Consider the following 24,189-nt stretch of genomic DNA (forward strand, 5'->3'; position numbering starts at 1 on the left):
ACCGCCTTTTCTTCTGGCTTCTGTTTATAGCGTGTGAATCACAGAGGATGGAGTGGGTTGTGATGCTGTTGTGTAACTCTTGAGACACTTTGGGTGTGCAAGTAAAAATAATTGGGTTTCTTGGTTTTACAATGTGCAGTTTCCTGTTTCTTCAGCTGTAAAAGTGGTCCAGGAGGTAACGAATGCTCCTTTCACCACTCTGGATTATGAAGAAATATAGACTCATCAACGATGGAAAGAGATGAGAGCCAAATCATGCTAACATGCTAAGCTAAGACAGTGAACAAACAGCATGTGAACATGAGTAACTGGACTCTTGCCGTGGGCGCCGAGTGACGGCGCTCTAATCCGTCAACCTGTTGATTAGTTGCATGAAAGCAGATGTTGTTATATATATTTGGGATAAATCGATTTCCTGCAACTTTTCATTGTCATTCAAAAGCATTATTTCTGCCAATAAACAAACATACTTCTAATTCTTTGCCATTTCTCTCTGGCTGCTCATCGCATCACTTCCCAAAGAAATCCCATCATTCACAGTGCTGCATGATGCTACGTGATGCTACATGATGCTACGTGATGCTACATGATGCTGCATGATGCTACATGATGCTACGTGATGCTGCATGATGCTGCATGATGCTACATGATGCTACATAATGCTACATGATGCTATGTGATGCTGCATGATGCTACATAATGCTATGTGATGCTGCATGATGCTACATGATGATGCTGCATGATGCTACATGATGCTACATAATGCTACATGATGCTATGTGATGCTGCATGATGCTACATAATGCTATGTGATGCTGCATGATGCTACATGATGATGCTACATGATGCTGCATGATGCTACATGATGCTGCATGATGCTATGTGATGCTACATGATGCTATGTGATGCTACATAATGCTACGCGATGCTGCATGATGCTACATGATGCTGCATGATGCTACATGATGCTGCATGATGCTACATGATGCTACATAATGCTACGTGATGCTGCGTGATGCTCCATGAAGCTTCCACTGAATTATCGTCCAAATCATTGAAAAACAGATGTGTGGGTTTTTCCTTCTAAACATAATCATGAGAAGAAGATGCTTTCGTCGTTGCTTTTTGGCAAGCGGTGCGGTGCGGTGCATTATCCCGTCGGCTCGCCCGCTTCCTGCACGCCGCTACACAACGCACGAGCAGGAGACGCACTGTTTGACAACCCCGTCTGCTCATTTCAGAGAGTCAATCAACCTCACTGTACCGCTACACAGATATGCAGGTTGTAAAGCTACGAGAGCAGCTGCTGTTGGTAGAAGACTCTCTGACTAAAGCTGGATAAAGCGGTGCGTCATCACAAGTCCTTTAGTGCACTGTGTTGGACTGTGATCACGTCTCTATACAAGGATCCCTACAGCATGGGGGTTTACCCATAGCTGCACATTAACAAGGTGTGTGTGTGTGTGTGTGTGTGTGTGTGTGTGTGTGTGTGTGTGTGTGTGTGTGTATCTGGACAGTGGATTGTTTTATTGGCAACCATATGGCGTGTGGGAGATGAATTCACTTCCTTGTCTTCCCGCCAGGTTTCTGCTGATTCATCTGCGTTGTAATTGGCAGTACATTGGTAATTACGCAACGCCGCGTTCTGGGCTTCACTGCGGTCGCCGCGCGCTGCATCTGTCCCGTGTTCTTCTGTTGACAGAAAGGCTCAACGTCCAAAGAAAGAGTTCCTCTGAGGCAGCAGAGCGGTCTGACACCTCATGCACCTTCACACCAGACTTTCCCTGCAAACCATGACATGAGTTTCTACACAAAGGATTGTCCAGTTGTATGTGTGTGTGTGTGTGTGTATGCATCGACAAGCAGCTGCGACACACACACGTCTGCATGGAGGATGTAATTACTGTTTCGTTTGTGTTGACGGCACCACGAAAGATTTTCATGCACCTCTGGACGGCAACGACACAACAAGAGAACATTTTGAAAGAGGAACTTTCTGTTTAACGTCCCGTAACTGTGGAAGAAAACAGAATAACCACAAAGTGCATTTACCTCCAAATGTAAAAAGCTAGTATATCAGAGACTTGGATCACAGATGTTGGAGAGTGTGCGACTTCAAAAAACGTCAGTTTGCATGTCATGCCTGTGTGATGGCCTGCAACCACACATGCTGAAGTACAAATACACCTTTTGTATTCGGAAATGTAACTTTGGCATTTTTCAAACGCCAATTTGATTAATGGGGACAACAGTTTGTGAAAGTTTTCGAGCATTGAGGGCTAACCCTGCAGCTACTAAACGGGCTTCAGTGTAATCCATTAGTGTTTCTCATCAGCAATGTACCATCACTGAAATAGAAATTTCCACTCTCACTCTTTCTTTTAACACAAATTGTGTTCACTATAGAAGAAATAAGTAAATTAAATCTCATTCACCCCTTTGGGAATGAGGGTATCAGGTAATCGTATCAAACACGCCTCCAGTAGAAGGATTTCTGCTATTACCACCCGAAGGGTCCTTTTCATGATGTTGTCAGACACTTAAGGTGACGACGTGAGCCTGTCAGCAGCCAGGAACCAGCACTTCAACTGGATGTGAGTCAACGTGAGGAGTCTCCCCGGGCGATTAGATCGCAGCCCTTTCAGCAGCTGCCAGTTCCAGCGGTCTCCCTCGATACTGAACCAAAGATTGTCCCCCGTTCCTCACTGAGACACAGAAACATGGGAATAAAAGGTCCAGGTTGGAAAATACAGAAGCTTCCCCTCAAGCTCAGCCTCTTATCAACCCATCCAGCAGTGTCTTGCTTTGAAATTCATGGTGATGAATAATGGAACATCCACTGTCATGTGGGGGAGTCGAGGTAACATTATGTGCATGCTTTCGCTAATTTGTTGGGTAAGACACTCAAACCTCGTTAAGAGCTCTGCCCCCTCCCAACAGCTGATTATCCACTTGCTAATCTGTTGTTATCTAATAGCTCCAGCCAGCTGCTGAGAACATGACTCTGATGCAGGTCCAGCCTCCAGCTTATAAGTCTCACTGGCCAATAAGCATTTCCACTCTTGTGCCGAACAGCGAGAAGCAAACTTTTGTCATCTTTCGTTGTTGCTTTTTTGAGCGTTAATTTGCAATTTCAGGAATTTGAGCCTGTTGTCTCTGACTTGAACCTGTCCTGCCCTCAGCTGATTTTATTTGCAGCAGACAGACAATACATGGAGTTATTTAGAAGACGCGGTTCAGGAGAATTTCCTTTCCCAAAGGAACAACTTCAAAAAGGGTTTGCCTTGGAAAGAGAAGTTGTTTTCTCTTCCGCCCATGCAGTTGCTTCCTGAGTCATCATGAGGAAGGAATTCCCTCTAGTGCTGCTTACCCACCCTACATCCTAACTCTCTCACACACACACACACACACACACACACACACACACACACACACACAGAGTGGTCACACGCTTCTACAGGAGTTATGTGCAGAGTGTCTGAAACTATTAAGAAGTATAGATACGATGGTAATTTGGTTTAGAAAACTGGCAACACGCAGGTCTGACAGTGAAGCCAATATTTAAATGCCTTAAAGCTGCATTCTCTCTCCTGACCACCAGGGGGCGACTCCTCTGGTTGTATAGAAGTCTATGCTTCATGTGTTAAAGCTGCATTCTCTCTCCTGACCACCAGGGGGCGACTCCTCTGGTTGTATAGAAGTCTATGCTTCATGTGTTAAAGCTGCATTCTCTCTCCTGACCACCAGGGGGCGACTCCTCTGGTTGTATAGAAGTCTATGCTTCATGTGTTAAAGCTGCATTCTCTCTCCTGACCACCAGGGGGCGACTCCTCTGGTTGTATAGAAGTCTATGCTTCATGTGTTAAAGCTGCATTCTCTCTCCTGACCACCAGGGGGCGACTCCTCTGGTTGTATAGAAGTCTATGCTTCATGTGTTAAAGCTGCATTCTCTCTCCTGACCACCAGGGGGCGACTCCTCTGGTTGTATAGAAGTCTATGCTTCGTGTTGAAGCTGCATTCTCTCTCCTGACCACCAGGGGGCGACTCCTCTGGTTGTATAGAAGTCTCTGCTTCATGTGTTAAAGCTGCATTCTCTCTCCTGACCACCAGGGGGCGACTCCTCTGGTTGTATAGAAGTCTATATAAGTGACTCTACTTCTCTCTTGATGTATTCCCTCAGTAAACATTGTAAACATGAGTTTATGTCTCAATCTCTAGTTTCTAGTCTTCTTCTATACAGCATGATGTTCATTTAGTACATTATGGTCCGTTAGAGTCAAACAGACCATAATAAGGAAAACGGCGTGTTTTCAGTTGTAGTCCACAAACCAACATGCAGCGCACATAAAACAGGGTTCACCAATACAATTTGAACATTTCAACATGGCGGACGATGCTTCTCACAGGTCCTGTGTTATAAACTATGCATGAACGTATTGACCTCAAGGCATGACCAGTCAGCCCACTAATCCCCCAAACTCAGGCTTTGGTCTAAATAATTTATCCCTCAACCAATTTATCCACCTGGCAGACTCTCATTTCAGTGTCTTACATCATCTAATCTCTTTGTGCTTTGCTTTTCGCTTCATTCTTGCCTCTGCTTCGCTCCCAGCAGTATCTTTATATATTTATATATATAGAGCTGGCCAGTTGCAGACTTTATTAAAAGACTTTTTCTCTCTGTGTTGATGTGCTGTGCCCTGCGTGGCATGTCATCTCTTGACTGTCTCCATGTGCCTCTCACTCATCTGGACATACTCTTACTAGCAGCAGTCCAGTGCAGTGGGCTTTGCCCTCCACATCCTAATCTGGCCCCAGGGCGCTCCATTCAACTGGCCAGCAGATGCTGTTCAGATGAAGGTGATCGGCCCGAAGCTCTTCATGCTCGCCGCTCGGGTCGGCAGAGGATGATGTGAGGAGGCTCTTTGCTTCCCTGTGAAATGGTTGATCTGCACTGCCTCGTTGTTTCTGCCCCGAATAAACTTCACCAAATGCGCTGCACGCTTCTGCAGCAGATGAACACAGAGGTGCACAATGTAAACGTGCACATGTGCATCAAGACCAATATGTGAAAAATAAAAATGATTTATAGATAATAAGGAAAAAACTCTGATGTAATGTTTTACTGCAACAAAGTAAAAGCTGCAACGTAGACCAGAATCACAATATTTACTGTGAAAATCAACAATGCAATTTTTTAATTGGATAGATTTTCTTGCTGTAAGAAAACATTTCCAACAGCCCTTCAGGTAATCTGATGCTGCTCCCCCTCATGTGTGAAGTGTAGATTAACTCCTGTAATCTGTTTATTTTATGTACAGTAACTGACACAATCGCTTTATTCACAGTGAAATGATCTAAAAATAGAGCGTTATAACTGTCATTGTATTTGTTAATGGAATAGTTTGACGTTTTGGGAAATACGCAACCGCCAGCAGCCCAATCACTTAGCTTAGCACAAAGGTGACAAAAGCCGCCCGCTAATTACTCACTGTACCAACACACAGTATCAACACAACAGGTTGTGCAACTATTTATTTTCTCAGAGCCGTGACTGGACAGGACCAGAGTCTTTGTTTATTTCTCCTTTACGGCGTCAGCTCGTGAGCCTCAGAGGTGCTGAACATCTAAAGACGTCTCTTTGTGCCGGGTCTACGGCGTGGGACCAGGGACAAAAAGATGTTGTGTTCGGAACAATTCTGGGGCAGTGGAGAAACTCATCATCACAGAAATGATGAGTTTTTGTGCCATGGTTGTCTACTTTACAGCGTGAAGCCACCGAGGTGTGAGATGAAAACAACAGATGCATTAAAGCTGCTGGAGAGTAATTATGTCCATTACTTTATTGCACTGGTTCTCAAACCTTTTCTGTCTCGTCCCACTTTGGAGGAAGCAAAATGTTCGGGCCCCAACAACATGAGAACGAGGGTTCAACCTGTTGAGACTCCTCCAGTCGTGCTTTTTTAATTAATAGATTAAAGAAAATGTAAATCCCTTTCAAGTAAACCAGGTTGCTCCATCTGACAAAAACTAATAACATGTGCAATCACTTTGTTAAAACAATGCAATTAAAGTTATACATGTGCGAAATAATTACTCATATTTGGCAATAAAGATGAGCAAGGAAGCCGGCTGGATCCCTGTTTTCTCCCCATAGTTTTATGTTGAAGTGTCCTTGAGCAAGGCACTGAAGCCCCAGAGCTTCACCGCAGCACAGAGCTCCTTGCATGCAGAGAATAATTCTCCCACTGAGGGATTAATAAAGGATTCTTTAAAAAAAACTGTAATACCTCCTCGCCCCACTAGGGGGTCGCGCCCACAGTCTGAGAACCACTGCTTTAATGAATAAAAAACTTCACCAACAGGTGTTTTATTGTTATATTGCAGCCTGCAGAATGTAAACACTGCCGTGTGTGTGTGTGTGTGTGTGTGTTTTGTAAGTTTAGTAACTATCAGAACTTCAATGGGGGCAACAGAGAGTCAACAGAGTGATGTGAGTTAACTCACTCCGTTCATAATAAACAGCTCATATTAAAACTATATCTCCTATGTTGAGTCAAAGTCTGTTTGACATGTTGTGGAGTCAGGGACAGTTGAAAGTAGAGTTTGAGACCTTGAGGAAGAAGGATCCCACTGTTTATACTCTTTGCGTTCAGATTATAATAATCTAGTAATAAAAAGACATACGTGTATTTCCCATAACTTCAAGCTGTAGCTTTAGTTGACTTGTGAATTATTGTCTCCCAGCAGAGTCCTGCGGCCTCAAGTCTACTTCCAGTCTGTTACTGTGTGAACGTCTGACCTCTTTCAGCCCAACACTGCTGACCTGGAAGAGATGGAGACGTGGTGTCTGTTCAGTCTCTGCTCATGACACCTGGAGGTGTGATCATGACCATATCCCTGCTGTTAATCAGAGGGTTATACTTGTAATCTGGTCTTTGTGTTGAGTGCCGCTTCAGCTTGTCTCACTGTATTAATATATAAATGAAATAAAAACACAATTGAAACTGCAGCTACTGTATTCCCCACTTCCCTAAAGTAATGAAGGTTATTCAGTTTCTTCGTCTTTTGTCCTTCATACTGCAGGTTTGAGCAGACATGGTTCCTTTATTAGTCATGTGTTGAATCTCTGGAGTCCTGAAGAGAGTAGAGACTTCTCAGGCTTGGAGAGAAAGTTCATTTCTAATAACTAAACAGAACATAAGCTCTTCTATTCTTTGAACCAAGTCACAACAGATTTATGGAGTTTCTGAATATGAAAATGAGGAAAGGCCTTAAAAATCTGCTGTTTTTATTAATGCTGGGTACTTTTTAATACATGACGATGCCAGCACTACTACAAGTACCCTTAAAGTGATACCAACACTAGTAGAGTACTTCATCTGATAGCACCATGTGAATAGAAGCTGTGTGTGTCCTTCTGGGTGACATTCTTCACATTGTTGTAGGAACGTGACGAGATGTCGATGCCAACATTCTAGAAATGTGACTGTGCTCGTTTTTCTACAACATCAGAGGTCACTGAATCGTCCCTGAACTCACGATTTTATTCAATTACGATTCCCCATCTCGATATCGACTTCCTGCGCATTTAATGCAAGGGGTTAGTGGTTGTCAGTCTAATATACAAAGCTGTGTCCTTACAGTAGCAGTAAAGTATTAACAGAACATAAATCCTTCCGCAGTGAAGTAATCTACAAACAAAAGGTTTTCACAGGGCAGCTCCTGGACGCTTGTGGATCTTTACACTGCGTGAACAGACTTTATTTAGTGACTAACTCAAATTTGCCCTCGAGGGCTTTACAATCTGTACACAGACAACATTCTTTGTACCAGGACCCCCTCACATCGGTTCAGGAAAAACTCCTTTACCAGGAGAAGAAAGGAATGAACATGGCTGAACTTCAAGCTTCATGCACGTTAACTTCAGCCCAACATCGTTGACAACTAGTTAGTGACTGACTGTACATACTTATATACACTGTACATACTTATATACACTGTACATACTTATATACACTGTACATACATATATACACTGTACATACTTATATACACTGTACATACTTATATACACTGTACATAAACTGTACATACTTATATAAACTGTACATACTTATATACACTGTACATAAACTGTACATACTTACATACACTGTACATACTTATATACACTGTACATACTTATATACACTGTACACACTTATATACACTGTACATACGTATATACACTGTATATAAACTGTACATACTTATGTACACTGTACATACTTATATACACTGTACATACTTATATACACTGTACATAAACTGTACATACTTATGTACACTGTACATACTTATATACACTGTACATAAACTGTACATACTTATATATATTGTACATACGTATGTACACTACATACTTATATACACTGTACATACTTATATATAGTGTATATTTTTATATATACTTATATACACTGTACATACGTATATACACTGTATATATATATGTGTGTGTGTATGTATATATATATATATATATATATATATATATATATATATATATATATATACTGTACTGTACTGTTTTGTTGTATGTATTGAGTATTTTGCATTCTCTCTCCTGACCACCAGGGGGCGACTCCTCTGGTTGTATAGAAGTCTATGCTTCATGTGTTAGAGCTGCATTCTCTCTCCTGACCACCAGGGGGCGACTCCTCTGGTTGTATAGAAGTCTATGCTTCATGTGTTGAAGCTGCATTCTCTCTCCTGACCACCAGGGGGCGACTCCTCTGGTTGTATAGAAGTCCATGCTTCATGTGTTAAAGCTGCATTCTCTCTCCTGACCACCAGGGGGCGACTCCTCTGGTTGTATAGAAGTCTATATAAGTGACTCTACTTCTCTCTTGATGTATTCCCTCAGTAAACATTGTAAACATGAGTTTATGTCTCAATCTCTAGTTTCTAGTCTTCTTCTATACAGCATTATGGTCTGCTAGAGTCAAACAGACCATAATAAGAGGACGCTTTAGGGCGGGGCTACAAGGTGATTGACAGGTTGCTACCAGAGTCCTATAGTCCATAACCCAAGATGGCAGAATCACAGAACTCCAGGCCTCATGACGTCAACAAACCAATGGGTGATGTCACCATAAGTCCACTTCTTCATTACACTGTTTGTTGACGAGCGAGCATCGTGACCACAAGAAGTGTGTTGAAGCTCCGCCCCCACTGAAGCGGAGTCAACGTGCATCACAAGACATTTCCACACGTCTGTTGTCGGCACCGTGGACCGGGGCACAGACAAAAGGTGTCCGTTATGCATTACACATGGTGAACAATGTGAGCAGCCGGTGTGCTGAGCGGTCCTGCTGGGCTAAACAAAGGAGCTACCCGCTAACGCACGGAGGTTGCATTGAGTCCCATCATAAGGCGACCATTCAGTAAAACACGTAGCAAACGGTAATTGAAGCGTTAATCTTGAAGAAGACGTTGTTTCAGTTCGTCAGCGTGGTGTTGAATGGGTGCAGAGAAGATGTCGCTCATCTGGGTTCAAGCACAAGTTGAAAAGTGCAGCTCGTCTGGAGCGCATTCCTCTTTTAATTGTGTTTGTTTCTGTGACCTGGAGAATAAGAAGAAACAACCCTTGAACTGTGAAACCTCTTCTGTCTCGGCTTCTAATTCACCTTTTGCACATCACCGGTGCGTCTGCGGCGCCGCGCTCGTCTTCCAGCAGCTTCTGTGTGTCTGCGTGTGCGCGCATGTTGGATGACCTATTGAAAACCATTTCTGTGCAGTGTGCCTGTTACCACGGCAACACAGGCTTCTCCGTCTCTCTCTCTTTCTCTCTCTCCACCTCCCCCTTTCATTTCCCCTCCACACCAGAGCGAGGTCATGTGACTGCGCTGACGTCAAGCTGGAGGGGCAGGCAGGCAGAGGGGCCAGTGAGTGTGTGCGCGCTTCAGCTCAGACCGGCAGTCTGTGTGAGTCTGTCAGCCGCCGTTAGCTCCGTCTCAGTCACGCAGTCCGTCTTCTCCTCCTCCCCCTCCTCCTCTGTTCTTTCACCCTCTCTCTCTCTCTCTCTCTCTCGCGCGCGCTCATCTTTGTTCCTGTCTGCTGCTCTTCGCTCCTCTCCGCGCTGCCTCCACTAACTTGTCCTGTGAGTGCGCGCCGGGTGATGGACTGCTGAACGGCGCGCGCGTCGCTACAACGTGAGGTGAGCGTCCTGTGTTTTCTCTTTGTGCGCGCGGCTCGTGTGCGGTCCGCTCCCAGCGCGGCTGTGCAAGCCGAGTCTCATGGAAGGAGACAAGTTTGAGTTGCGCAGAAGGGAAGTTGCTCTCGAGATGAATTCCCTGACGGCGAGTGTGTGCCGGGAAACACTTCTCCATGATTTGGATTGAAGTTCAGAGTGAAAGAAATGCAGAGCACGTAGCGAGACCTTAGAGGTTTCGGAAGGAGATCCCTGGAAGACGAGTCGCTCACTTCTCTCTTCCCGCACGGCCAGATCTGCTGTCAGGCGTCCTGCAGGAGAGAGCTTGAGCATGACGGGTGTGTTGGAGCTGATGGGCACCTCCACATGGCTTCTCCTCTCGAAGCCTTGCTCATGTTGGCGGCAGCAGGGCTGCTGGCTCTGTCCAAGGTGGGGGTAGGGTGGGGTGGGGTGGGGTGGGGGTGCAGCAGCTGCCACCTGCCCCCCTCCGAGGAGGAGGGGGGGCTCGGAGGTATGTGCTGCAAAACTATTGTTTCCTCAAGGTTTTTTATTCTGAAGAAATGTAATAATGGCTATTTTTCTAAAAGTGTTTTTCTGCAGGAATTCTCGGGACAAGTGTTTAGCTTGAGGAACCCCCTCCCACACACACACACACACACACACACACACACACACCTCCCTGCGTGCCTCACACAATAGCACGCCAGCCCACATTTAGCCCAAATAGGGTGGAAAGAAAAGGGAAATGTGCATAACAAGTGGTTTGGCTCTCCCCTACGATGCTCCACACTTTCTCCCTCTCCCCCTCTCTCTCTCTCTCCGTCTCTCTCTCTCTACTTTATCCCTCGCTCACCCCTCCTCAGCAGCGCCTCCCTCCCCCAACCTGATGGCGTGGAGCCAAGAGCATGTAACAGGTCTTTGTCACCTTCTGAAGTCTTCCAGTCGCAGATATTTACCGACTCCATCCAATTAAATGCTCAGATTAGGACACCAATTTGCATTCTCCGTGCCGATTAGACTGGATTTAAGGTTTGGGGGTTGTTGTGACGTAACACCTGACATGGCCTATTTGATTGCACCTGCCAGTGGATCAGGTCAGAGGAAGAGACACAGTGGACTTTAAGGTCCTGACTCATCCACCCTTAAAGGTGACGGCTGCTCTCATGACGTAAACATAAACCTTTTTCCTTTCCTGACATTAACTGAAGTGATCTCAGAAGCAGACTGAAAGCAACATGAAAGTTGACGCTCAGTAGTTTGTGCAAGCAATATTTTAAAGCAGCTATCCCCAAACACTTCCAGTCTTTTAACTTCATATTTATATCTGCTGTACACCTTCAATCCTGAGGGAACCTCAACGTTCGTACTTCTAACATTAAATGTGATCAGAAAGCTGAGCCATCTCCAACCGTCCATTTGTTTTTTAAATATATATTTACGTGAATAGTTTCAATAACACATGCAAAAAATTAAATTGTGCTTTGTCTTTCAAATGGTTTACCTTTTCAATATATTACACGGTGATGTGGAGAGTAAAGATGGTTCGGTTAATTATTAATAAGACATATTAGTGTGTGAAGCGACACAATACAATGAGTGACCCAGAAACGCTGCTTTAGAGCCGCTCGTCTGCTCCATCGTCCACAAAGTGTCTCTTCCTGTCGGGAAGGAGCAGCGTGGAGACCACGAGGAGCCATTTTGAGTTCAGAGACAGAACCAGGTTCTGTGCATGTGTGTGTGTGTGTGTGTGTGTGTGCGTGTGTGTTTGTGTGTGTTATGAGCTGAGTATGTTGGCAGCACAGCTTTACCCTGAAGAAAGAGTCACACACACACAAACACACACCTCCAGCATACGGCCAGTAGTTTATCTGACATCCTGCAGCAGTGGAGAGTTCTGTCTGTGTGTGTGTGTGTGTGTGTGTGTGTGTGTGTGTGTGTGTGTGTGTGTGTGTGTGTGTGTGTGTGTGTGTGTGTGCGCGCTGTAGAATATTTTCCAGTAAGTTTTGAACAGCACCAGGCGGCCAAATCTAAAAGGACCCTCATTGCTTCAACAAGATGGCATGTTTATGTCTGCATCTACTGTTACTTGAAGGATTTCTTAGTGTGTGTGTGTGTGTGTGTGTGTGTGTGTGTGTGTGTGAAGCATCTTCAGAAGTGAGCAAGGTAACCTGAGGTGAAACCCTGAGGCACACACACCACTGCAGGAACACTCATGTATGGGTTTCGTGGTTGCACTCTCTCTCTCTGCAGTGTTGGACCTCAGCATTGAACAGGTTATGTGAATGAGTCGTGTGAACTGTCTTCTTATTTCACACTCGGCACACACTGGCGTCGGAGCGGAGGTAATGGGGTGACATGTTGGTTGCCATGGTATTAGCTGGCTTCACACAGAACACACAGCGCTCAGGTCCGTCTCTGTCTCCAGCTTTCCTCTCCGGGTGCTTCCTCTTGTGTCTGCAGGTGGCGTAACCGCTGTCCTGATGTTGAGCATGTTCATCAGGTGCTCCTCTGCCTCCTGTACGACACACTGCATGCTGGGATCCTCCAGCAGTGCTGCAGGAATACTCATGCATGGGTTTAGTTGTTGCAAAGCCATGTTAAGCATCATGGTGCCCTGCACAGGTCACTGCGGGATGAGGAAGCACCACGAGTAGTAGTGTGTTGGTACCAAATACCAGCGAGTGTGAAGACAGTCTGGGGTTGACTCAAAAATATTCTCACAATACGTTTTTTTAAAATCATTATTATAATACGGGGTGATCAAATCAAGCATTCTGATTGGTTGAGAGTGAGTCACAGGGTGTAGTTTATTCAGCCATGAAGTACTGTACAACCTGTTTACATTAACCAGCGTACTCACAATAACAGCTGATTTAGATTGTGCGACCGTTAGTTGTCATGTCCAGCTTGACAGTTACTAAACGTGTGTAGCCGAGGGTTCCTCCTGCTCTTCTACTTTCATAATAATAATAGAATAACAACACGCTGCTCCGTTAGATAACACAGCGCTCTGAGAGCAGACTATTTTCTCTGGGCTACTGATACACAACGTTTGCTGGCTACAACTATTTTGTGCTGAAAGGCAGCTGCTATCACTATTCATAATGTCGCAGATAACCGTGTTACAGAAGCAATAAGGTACTCGAGTCAGTTCTGTATCGACAATAATGTACAGTTCAAGGGTTTGCCTCACAGCACCCTTGAACAGTACATTATTGACGATGCAGTACTGCCTCTCGTACCTTATTGCTCAAGTAACGTGGATAGAATGACAAAGTGGGCAAAGGCAAAATAATGGAGCCGCTTAAACAATCTGAAGTTCAGAAACCGCCATCACTTCACTGCGGCGCAGAATCAAACCCTGAGGCTACTGAAATACTCATGAACAAGTGGAACGCTGCACGCAGCTCACCGCTGCCACCCGACTGCTGTGCGTTTGAGTCTCAGCAGTTGCAGCTGGACGTAGCGCTGCTGCTACTAGCGTGATTAGCATTAAGTGTGTGTCTGTTCTACACCTATGAAAGCAGAAGTGAGCGTAAACGCCAGTTTCTGCGTGGAAGAAATGCGAAGCCGGTGTGCTTTGGGTTTTATATAAAAGTCTGAATTGATTTTGGATGCTTGTATCATGGAGACCGGTGACTTGACGGCCTCCTCCTCCTGCTGCAGAGCCCACGGAGACGGTTATACTTGTACTTGATGCGTCGTTGCCCACATCCGTTGAAAAAAGAGAAAGAAACCTGGATGGAGAAAACAGTTCAACGCTCCACACGAGCTCAGCTGAACCGTCTGAACCACGCAGGCTTCTGTAACATCCTGTTTTGTACTTGGGGGAGTCTCATGTAACACTGGTGGAAACCAACGGGAGGCAGTTTATGTAACTGTTGATTTACGACCAGAGACGGAGACAGAAACACGGAGAAATGGAAAGTTTGAAGTGAGAAAGACGTCCGGAGATACGAGAAGAGACAGACTCTCGGTTGTTTTTCCTGCCTGGATTCCTCTCAGTCTTTTATCAGCTGTTTAACAATGTGACAGTACAAAGGAGCGTCAGGCTGTCTTTGATGTTTAACTCTAATTTAATGAAAGAGATGGTTTCCATTGTTTTCTCTGGTCAACTCAAAAATGAAGTGTAATTTACAGGTTTGTGGAGCATATGGATCTAACTTGAAGTGGAAGTTTTTAAATGTGTCTCTCACATAAACATCGACCCCTCCAACAGTCTGAGCTCCTGTGTGTGTGTGTGTGTGTGTGTGTGTGTGTGTGTGTGGTGTTACGCTTTAATGGCCCTCCGCTAGATCAGTGTGTCAAAGATTGTGTTCCAGTCGCATCTCACTACATTTGTGCACATCCTCAGTGTTGAAACACTCATTTGACTGCAGTGTGGACATGTTGGTCTGTGGGTGCCGTGCTCATCGCTCACTACTTCATCTGCACTCGCCGTGAAGGTCCGAACGGGAAGGAAGAGGCGAGCCACACTTGGAGCACGATTCTGCCTCTGTGGCGAGGTGTTGTGCGTGGGGGGGGAGTTTAGCTCCTCGCTGGCGGCCAGAGCGCCATCCACGAGATGGATGAGTCACGCCGTGTTGTCTTCCTTCAGGTCAAGGAACGCATGACTGAGCCCGCCTCCAACCTGCACCATGTGCTCAATGTAGCACACGACAGCAATGGAGGCACAGAGCAGCAGCTCAAGCTGACCAATCACTGGTCCTGCAAGCATCAGTGACTGTTGGAAGAGGAACACAGAGATGTGACATCAGGCATACTGATGGAAACATGGAACCATTAGCTGGATGTGCAGTGCTCCCTTGTGTCGTCTTCAGGAGAGGTTTTATACGGTTGGGTTCATGTACAGACGAGCAAGAGAAATTTGGAAATGGTGTTTTGACAATTTTTTTGAACCGAGAGATAAACCTGGACGTGATGGAGTTTAGGAATATCAATAAATTGAAGTGTTTCCCAGAGCGGCGCCACATAAATTATTTCACTCCCCATCCCCAGTGAAAGCCTTTCTTCTTGACGCACAAAGTCGGGTGAGACCTTGCAGACGGATGCATGTTGTGGGGGTTTTCTTTGGGGCAGCTGGTCACTGGTCACTCTCCAATAGGCCTCTTTCATGAAAGGGGTCAGAGGTCATGCAGCCCCATCGAGGTGCAGAGTGGTCGTGAGAGATGGCCCCCAGCTAAAGGCTAATCTTGGCCCGAAAACTCTCATGCATTGGTTGAGGGGAACCATGGGAAACAGATGTTCTATTTATAGCCACGGAGAGGAATTCACACACATTGTGGCGTCGCGTTGGACACAAGAGACAAAAGAGTGAGCTGTCGCTGACTAGATGGGACACAACTCCCTGCTGCCGGTAGGATTTGAGTCACTGTGAGTCAGTGACTCAAAAAAAGATCAGAAGCGTTTAGAAACTTCATAGTTGCGGTTGATGCTTTTCACATTGATTTGTCAAAAACACAATTAAGCTTTGTGCAGTGTTTATTTGGTGAATAGAAACTATGACCGCATATGTTCCTCAACGACCTTTTCTTCCAGATCAGAAGCCTCCAGCGTCTTTAAACACAGGTGATAATGTTGAGCAAAGAATACCACATTTATAAATATATATTTTCAATGCAGGTCTGTAGACTACACCAGCGACATATTTTATTTTTGTTGAACCAGAGGGACTAAAAATGTACTGAAATAGGTTTTTTTTGACTAAGATGAGACCAAAACTTTAAACTAAAACTCAACAAAAAAACTTGCAAATGTGATGACGGCATTTGTTTCATCTGGCGGAGGTAGAGCGAGTCCTCCATCAGGAGAGTGGCTCAATCCCTCGCTCCTCTGGTCCACGTACAGACCTCCATTGGTCACTGCATTGGTCATTGCATTGGTCACTGCATTGGTCTTTGCATTGGTCACTGCATTGGTCACTGCATTGGTCACTGCATTGGTCATTGCATTGGTCATTGCATTGGTCACTGCATTGGTCTTTGCATTGGTCACTGCATTGGTCACTGCATTGGTCACTGCATTGGTCATTGCATTGGTCACTGCATTGATCACTGTATTGGTCACTGTATTGGTCTTTGCATTGGTCACTGTATTGGTCTTTGCATTGGTCACTGTATTGGTCTTTGCATTGGTCACTGCATTGGTCACTGCATTGGTCACTGTATTGGTCTTTGCATTGGTCACTGCATTGGTCATTGCATTGGTCACTGTATTGGTCTTTGCATTGGTCACTGCATTGGTCACTGCATTGGTCATTGTATTGGTCACTGTATTGGTCACTGTATTGGTCTTTGCATTGGTCACTGCATTGATCACTGCATTGGTCACTGTATTGGTCTTTGCATTGGTCTTTGCATTGGTCACTGCATTGGTCATTGTATTGGTCACTGTATTGGTCACTGCATTGGTCTTTGCATTAGTCACTGCATTGGCCATTGCATTAGTCACTGCATTGGTCACTGCATTGGTCTTTGCATTGGTCACTGCATTGGTCATTGTATTAGTCACTGCATTGGTCACTGCATTGGTCATTGTATTAGTCACTGCATTGGTCTTTGCATTAGTCGCTGTATTGATCACTGTATTGGTCTTTGCATTGGTCACTGAACTGGTCTTTGCATTGGTCACTGCATTGGTCACTGCATTGGTCACTGCATTGGTCTTTGCATTAGTCACAGTATTGGTCACTGTATTGGTCACTGTATTGGTCTTTGCATTGATCACTGTATTGGTCACTGTATTGGTCACTGCATTGGTCTTTGCATTGATCACTGCATTGGTCACTGTATTGGTCTTTGCATTGGTCACTGAACTGGTCTTTGCATTGGTCACTGCATTGGTCACTGCATTGGTCACTGTATTGGTCATTGCATCAGGCTGTTGGTGTAGGACTGTGTGCGTGTCAATGAGTGGATGTTGACGTGGTCCAAAGACTAGAAAAGCCCAACCTTCATTGAGCATTTATTAAAGCTGGATGTTTATGGCTCTTCATCTGATGTAATTCATCCTTTGTTCAGGGCTTTAGCACATGTCCTCCTTCAGACCCGGTCCATGGTCCTGGTCCTGGTCCACATGAAGACTTCATGAAGCAACACACTGGGCTCTCATCATAGATCAGGGCTTCACATATTCCACCCTTCTTAACTTAATTAAATATTAAATAGGATCTAATTGGGCAATTAGAATAATAGCATGCATTGCCATTACATATTTGAAGGGTGAGAGGGGGAGGGGGGGTCAGTAAAGGAATGATAAATGTGTTTCATAAGGATTTAGATTTAAATAAATAAAAGAGTATTAAATCCAGTTATTTTTAAAGGTATCTGTTTTTCTAGCGGAGGCCAGAAGCAACTCTCAGCCAATATGGGAGATATTGAATTATGCAGGATTTATAGCATGTGAATCATTTCCCAAAGGGACGGGCTCACATGACGGCGTGGCCGCTCGGCAGTGATGGATGTGGAGATGCACGGAGAGCTCACCGGCTCTGAGCTGTCACTTCAGAGATCCCTCGGAGGCAGTTTCTGCTTCCTGAAGCTGTCGCAGACGGAGGCGATGTTGTCTGGTGTGCTGTGTTGTCGTGGCAGCGGCTCTCGGCCTGCGGCCCACACAGCTCAGGCCTCACTGGTCCTTGAATATCTTTGGCACACACGTGACAAATGCTGTGTTAGGACTTTCCTTCAGTGTTTATGAAACACTTTCCTCCTCTGTGATTAGTTGTACACACAGTGGCTGAGACTTCCTCTTTAGTCATTCCACAATGTGTGTTAACGTTGTGGAGAAGAGAGCGTTTGGGGGGTGCTGTGCCGGCCCCTCAGGTCTGAAATGCAAATATTATTCAGCAAATATTTCTCTAAAGTGTCATGATCATTGATTTGCACATTAAAGGGGATGATGCAACGTATCAAAGATGATGTCTATCATTTCATTCATTTCATACAAACAAATCTTGATTTTAGCAGCTTTAAATTAACTTTGTGTTCAATTTCACACGAATGTCTGATGGGATCAAATGAAGAAGTGATGACATTTTGGACCGACATGGACACTGGACACGAGGCGCTAATGCTAATGCTACTTATGAGCCGAATCTAAACGCATTGGCTGACTATCTGTTGTGTATATAACCAATTTAATATTGACAGAAACACACACCGTACATTCAACATCTTCAAAGCCTCTCCATGCACACACACTGCACGCTGCAGCTTGATTCTCCTCACAGGACGCGTGAGGTCGTCTACCTCCAGAGGTTCACTCGGTCCTATCGGGTGTTGTTCAGAGTCTTTTCTTCTCCGTCTTCAGGATATCTTTCCTCCTTCCGGTCAAAGACTCAAAGATCGACGACCTGTCACAAAGTCAGATTTTCACTTCACGATTACAGTTCGTTTGTCTCTCCTTGACAAATGAATGAAGAACAAGGGGAGAGAGAGAGTCTCATCATAACTGTGTCTGTACCAGGATGCAGGATTATTAAAAGGATAATATCTTGTGTTCATCATTAACAGGTCATCAATATTACATTTGTTAAGATAACACAGTTCTCTACAAGTAGCTGTTGTTGCTCCAACGAACATGCAACTCCACTGTGCTGATACAATAACAATACACAATAACAGTCATACACACTTCAAGTACACCAGATCAATCTCGGCTATAGATCTCTGTTAGCAGAGGGAAACATGCACTATTACTCAGAATATGACAGTATTCCACATTTTAAATGGCTCATGGAAACAGCAAAGTGTGTTTGGTTTATTTCTAATTGAGTTTTATTCACACTGAAGGAATGAAAGAGGAAAAAATACTGGAATATTAATTTGTATGCATTAGCCATGTCCACAGTTTAGGAGGATGGCTGTCTTTTTCAGAATAAGATGAATGAATCAAAGCAGAATATTGCTACATAGCTTCAAAAGGTTCTGCAGAGGAACTTTAGCTGCAGAACACGTTCTCCACTGGTCACATCCCAGGTCCCTGGGTTCATCCCGACCCCTGACCTCCGCCGTGACGTCACTTCCACTCTGTTTGTTATTTTCCGTGACAGTATATCCTGTTTCTATATTTTTCCTTGACCACAGGAAGCGGAGCGAGCTTTGTTGCATCCCCGGGGGCGTTCTTCAATCAGGACTATCTCCAGGCTCAATCTGCCCGATTAAAATCCTCTTTCTCTTGTTCTCTCCCTCGCCGCCGGGTGGCTCATCATGAGAGCTCTGTAGCAACCATACCTTCTCCAGCTGCTCCTATAGTTGCTCTGCAAACATCTTTTATCAGTTAGAGTTCGGCAGTGGCCCATGTTTACAGACATCCCACTCCATCTCTCACGATGCCAGAGCCAGTGTGTGTCCAGCGGGTGTGACTGAGTGGGAGGCACTTTGTTTTTAGTCAGGCAGCAGTAGGTGGACTTAACATTTAACGTTTTCAGTTGTTGATTCTGTTTTCTTCATCTGCCTTGGGATTGATACTGACCTCAGATTTGTTCCGTTCCCAGATGCGGCCGATCAATCGATTGCCTGTTCGTTTAAGCCCCTCCCCCGAGCATAAACATTCCAGCCGTGGCGTAGCAACTGTAACGAGACACTCCTCCAGGATGTTCCTCCAGATGTTCAGGGGATGTGCGTTGGGCCGCAGTGAGACTGGAACACAGTCTACAGAGCGGCTGGATTGTAGTTTCTCTTGTTAACTCCAGAACCCAACGAAAAGTGGAAGCAATAAATTAAACAATGTGTTCGTCTGCTCAGACGTAAGCTGCATGTTACTCTCTTTCATTGGGTTCTTGTTTTAAAACATGTCAGAATGTAAAGAGTCGCTCAGAGACATGGTTTAACCAACATGTGACGGGATTAGTTCTGTTGAGGGAAGCCAACGGGAGTATCTGGTTGTATAGAAGTCTATGCTTCATGTGTTAAAGCTTCTCTCTCCTGACCACCAGGGGGCGACTCCTCTGGTTGTATAGAAGTCTATGCTTCATGTGTTAAAGCTTCTCTCTCCTGACCACCAGGGGGCGATTCCTCTGGTTGTATAGAAGTCTGTGCTTCATGTGTTAAAGCTGCATTCTCTCTCCTGACCACCAGGGGGCGACTCATCTGGTTGTATAGAAGTCTATGCTTCATGTGTTAAAGCTGCATTCTCTCTCCTGACCACCAGGGGGTGACTCCTCTGGTTGTATAGAAGTCTATGCTTCATGTGTTAAAGCTGCATTCTCTCTCCTGACCACCAGGGGGCGACTCCTCTGGTTGTATAGAAGTCTATGCTTCATGTGTTAAAGCTGCATTCTCTCTCCTGACCACCAGGGGGCGACTCCTCTGGTTGTATAGAAGTCTATGCTTCATGTGTTGAAGCTGCATTCTCTCTCCTGACCACCAGGGGGCGACTCCTCTGGTTGTATAGAAGTCTATGCTTCATGTGTTAAAGCTTCTCTCTCCTGACCACCAGGGGGCGACTCCTCTGGTTTTATAGAAGTCTATGCTTCATGTGTTAAAGCTGCATTCTCTCTCCTGACCACCAGGGGGAGACTCCTCTGGTTGTATAGAAGTCTATGCTTCATGTGTTAAAGCTTCTCTCTCCTGACCACCAGAGGGCGACTCCTCTGGTTGTATAGAAGCTCTGGTTGTATAGAAGTATATGCTTCATGTGTTAAAGCTGCATTCTCTCTCCTGACCACCAGGGGGCGACTCCTCTGGTTGTATAGAAGTCTATGCTTCATGTGTTGAAGCTGCATTCTCTCTCCTGACCACCAGGGGGCGACTCCTCTGGTTGTATAGAAGTATATGCTTCATGTGTTGAAGCTGCATTCTCTCTCCTGACCACCAGGGGGCGACTCATCTGGTTGTATAGAAGTCTATATAAGTGACTCTACTTCAACAGTCCTTGCAGGCGTCCAACTCAAACTGATTCTCACAACAATCCACTAAAAATCAGTCAAATCTGACTGAGCTGCGAATGTGGGTCCGCGGTTGTCCTGGACAACCAAATGCTTGCACGCAAGCCAGAATAAACAGAAGATGTTATGTAATCGTTATTTAATAACACGCAGTAGTCCTGGCTCAGTGACAACAGAGACTGTGGCCACAGAGATGGAATGACATAACCCTTAAGTCGATTATGAAAGTGACTTGAGGAAGTGTGTCCTCTTAGGCTCCTCATTGCTTCTTTTCCCTGAATCAATGGCTCAGTGTTGCTAACGGGGGCTAAAGAGGTCACTTCAAAGTAAAATTATTGACTGGGGTTAGCGTCAAGCTAACCAGCTAGCAACCAACAAGACTTCAGGTGCTGTTGGTCTGGGTGGGTGTTGATGGGCCTGCTAACGTGCTGTCAGCTTCGCAGCAGAGGAAAAGGAGTCAGCGCCTGGAAAGGTTGGCTTCAGTCCAAGTAGTCCAAACTCATCTGCCCCTGCGGGGTCGCCCCGCATCCAGCTACCGCCTGGCCGGCTGCCAGCGCCTCTCTGTGCCGTCCCACCTCGCCTCCCAGTGCCGGAGCGTTCTCAGGAAGTTTCAGGGGAGAGGTTTTCTCCTTCTGGACGCTCTTTGGAACCGATCCACCGCGCACAATGATTTTAAGTCAACACTAAGATAAAAAAAAACCCTTATTGTGTGTCGGACTGCACTCCAAACAGAATATATCATTTAGACAAAGAGGCTTGAGTGATTCATTATTGTTAAATTGTTTGAATTGTCTTTGGGTTTTCCTGCTGGGACAGGATGTGGACAGACGTACGCTTTCTTTTTGTATTTGAATTTCTATTTTTGCATGTGAGAGTCTTGGTCCTTCTCTGTCTCTCCTCACAGCTCCGATGTCTGTTTTTGCTGCGGTGCATTGATGTGGAGAAAAAACTAATGTATACAGAAATGAGACACTCCCCTTTCTTTGTGCGGTTAGCACTCATGTTATTCTGTACTCACATCCCAAATCGCTATCACCATTTGGGTTTCCTATAGAACTGTTTGCGAGTAGAGCGGTGAACCAAATCAAGTGAAGTTGGATTACTGTTGTGTTCATGCACATGTTGGCGCTCATAACTTGCATGCTTTGGCTGAACTAGACAAAACAGACACGCACACTAGTTTATATGAGCAACCTGTTGTGTAGAGTAGTCCTGGAAGTGAGAGGGAGCTCGCCGTCGTGAAGATGTCAGACGTCCGGGACGGTGAGGGACTAGGTCAAGGAGGCATCCTCCAAACACACAAACACACACAAACACACAAACACAAGCAGCTTCAAGGCGATCCACCAAAGTTCATGACCGGAGCAGAAGCCGGGACGGGGTTGGGCGAGTGCACCGGCAGAACCAACCAACATGGTGTAATGACATCTTCCAGAAGGTGGATCCTTCAGGAGAGGCTTTTATCCCAGTGTTTAAATGGCGGTCTCTTCCTTCTCCTCATCGTAACGTTTAGTTAATTGGATTGTGAACACTTCAACCCATATGATGACATCAGTCTTTTCACTGGTCTTCCCCCTCTGCGTTCTGCAGGAACACAGTGCAGCTGGACCGTAAGCTCTCCCCCGCTGCAACAGCTGGCGTTAGAGGTTTGGGAAAGTGGGACATTCGGGGCTAAAAGGGGCATTATCGCAGAAGTTTGGCTCATTTGTTTCGTTCTTGTGGGGTTTTTCTTCTTTTTTTTTAGAAACCCGTAATCTTGTGTGCGGTTTATTTTAGGACGGCTGGTCCTGTCGTCCATCTTCCTTGAGGAAGAGAGCCGAGTCATCTGATCAAAAGTAAAGCGATAGATCCTTTGGGGTGACCTGGGATTAAGGCATCCCTTGATTAGGTTGGTTTTTTTGCATGTTGTACTCCGGCGGCGTCATATAACAGCAAAGATTTGATTCAATTTTTTCTGATAAGCAAAGGAAAGTAAAAGGAATCATTCTCTTTCATCCCACTTCACTTGATAAGAAATGTGTAAAAGATCCTGAAAGGAAATAAAACCGTGCGGTTTAAAGCAGTTTCATCTTTCTACTGAATCCGGTGGAACACAACAGGAAGCTGCAGTCTGCCCGCCTGCTGCCAGCGGCCCGGTCCACTTAACGTACGGCGTGTTTATTGAAGTCAAGAAAGAGGAGCTGCTCCGGATGAAGGACGCGTGCAGATTACACTGCTGCCGTGTCGGACCGTTACGTAACACACTGCCTCATAGAGCGGGTTTTCAATGACTTTGAAATGCTACTTTTCATAATAATATAGCTGGCTACTAAATACAGTCTCACCTCACATCCCTGCACACACACACACACACACACACACATATATATATATATATATATATATATATACACACACGCACATCCCCCAGGCACCCATTCTGTGGATTAAAGTAGTGCGTGTCCCCGTGTGTGTGTGTGTGTGTGTGTGTGTGTGTGTGTGTGTATGAGCCAGGAAGCTCATCAATGGCTGTGAGATTTTGCCGAAACGTTACTATGGTAACTGCAGTGAAGCTGCTTCATGAGAGAGGGAATTGTCCGTGTGGGATGAGATGGGGAAGAAGAGGATGGAGACGAGGCTCGGTGGAAGACTTCATGAATGGATGAGATGGAGGGATGAAGGACAGCTGAAGACGGGAGGAGATGTGTTATTATCTCCTGCTTCAGCATCCTCACCTATCAGTAACCTTTAATCATATAACACCTTGATTCCTACTGTAAATGTCCAGAATCTCCTTGAGGTTTTGACCTGAAAGCAGCTGCAGGAGGTGAAAGAGAAGGTTTCATCTGCTGCAGCACAGGAGCTAACAAACATGGATGATGTGGTCAGAGGAGCTGAACCGTGAGCACATTGACTCACATTAAGCCTCCTGAAGATGTCAGCCGTCACAAAGACAGGACACGCCTGGATTTTATTTTTATTCACACTACACACTATCACGGTCTGTATTTCATGACTTCCTTTGACTACAGCTATCCCTGAGCCCTGTAAGAAACATCCATGTGTGTGTGTGTGTGTGTGTGTGTGTGTGTGTGTGTGTGTGTGTGTGCTCACAGGTCCATGAGTTTCA

At 45.3% G+C, this 24,189-nt stretch overlaps 1 protein-coding gene across 2 annotated transcripts in view; it reads left to right on the forward strand.

The window, feature by feature from the left end:
• The window catches only part of ncalda (neurocalcin delta a), a 58,164-nt gene that overhangs the window by 22,123 nt on the left and 11,852 nt on the right, over positions 1-24,189 (forward strand). The window contains exon 1 of one of the 2 annotated variants that reach the window (XM_068569753.1): positions 9,932-10,201. The exons of the other annotated variant lie outside the window; for it this stretch is intronic. The gene's annotated coding sequence lies outside the window, so the exon portion shown is untranslated. Of the gene's footprint in view, positions 1-9,931; positions 10,202-24,189 lie in introns of those variants that run through there. 2 annotated transcript variants of the gene reach the window in all.

Source organism: Clinocottus analis, unplaced genomic scaffold, assembly GCF_023055335.1.
Source record: "Clinocottus analis isolate CAN_PGR_092001 unplaced genomic scaffold, fCliAna1.0.p SCAF_9, whole genome shotgun sequence".
Taxonomy (NCBI): Eukaryota; Metazoa; Chordata; class Actinopteri; order Perciformes; family Cottidae; genus Clinocottus; species Clinocottus analis.